Source organism: Morone saxatilis, unplaced genomic scaffold (assembly GCF_004916995.1).
Source record: "Morone saxatilis isolate NCDOM2014 unplaced genomic scaffold, NCSU_SB_2.0 Contig14, whole genome shotgun sequence".
Lineage (NCBI taxonomy): Eukaryota > Metazoa > Chordata > Actinopteri > Moronidae > Morone > Morone saxatilis.
This window is the reverse complement of record NW_023339696.1, coordinates 16,408,662-16,408,890: the sequence shown is the minus strand read 5'-3', so window position 1 is coordinate 16,408,890 and position 229 is coordinate 16,408,662. Positions and strand designations below refer to the sequence as shown.

The window sequence follows — 229 nt, the reverse complement described above, 5'->3', positions numbered from 1 at the left end:
CACAAATCCTCCTTAAGGTGGATGAATCATATCCAGCCAAAATTGTGACGGTCAAATGCAAGTTATGACAGGAAGTGAAATTCCAAGGAACATCAGTGTTATTCTGCAGATAGCAGATTTGAAGCATATCTATTAAAGCCACCAGTGATTACTGTATCATACTGTATTTTCTGTTTTATGGTCTGTCCATCTCAAAAGTGATGCACTATGAATCTTTATTCCACTGACC

At 37.6% G+C, this 229-nt stretch overlaps 1 protein-coding gene across 8 annotated transcripts in view; it reads right to left on the bottom strand.

Moving 5' to 3' along the window:
• gpatch8 (G patch domain containing 8) overlaps positions 1-229 on the bottom strand; it is a 27,009-nt gene that overhangs the window by 6,479 nt on the left and 20,301 nt on the right. The window lies entirely within an intron of this gene.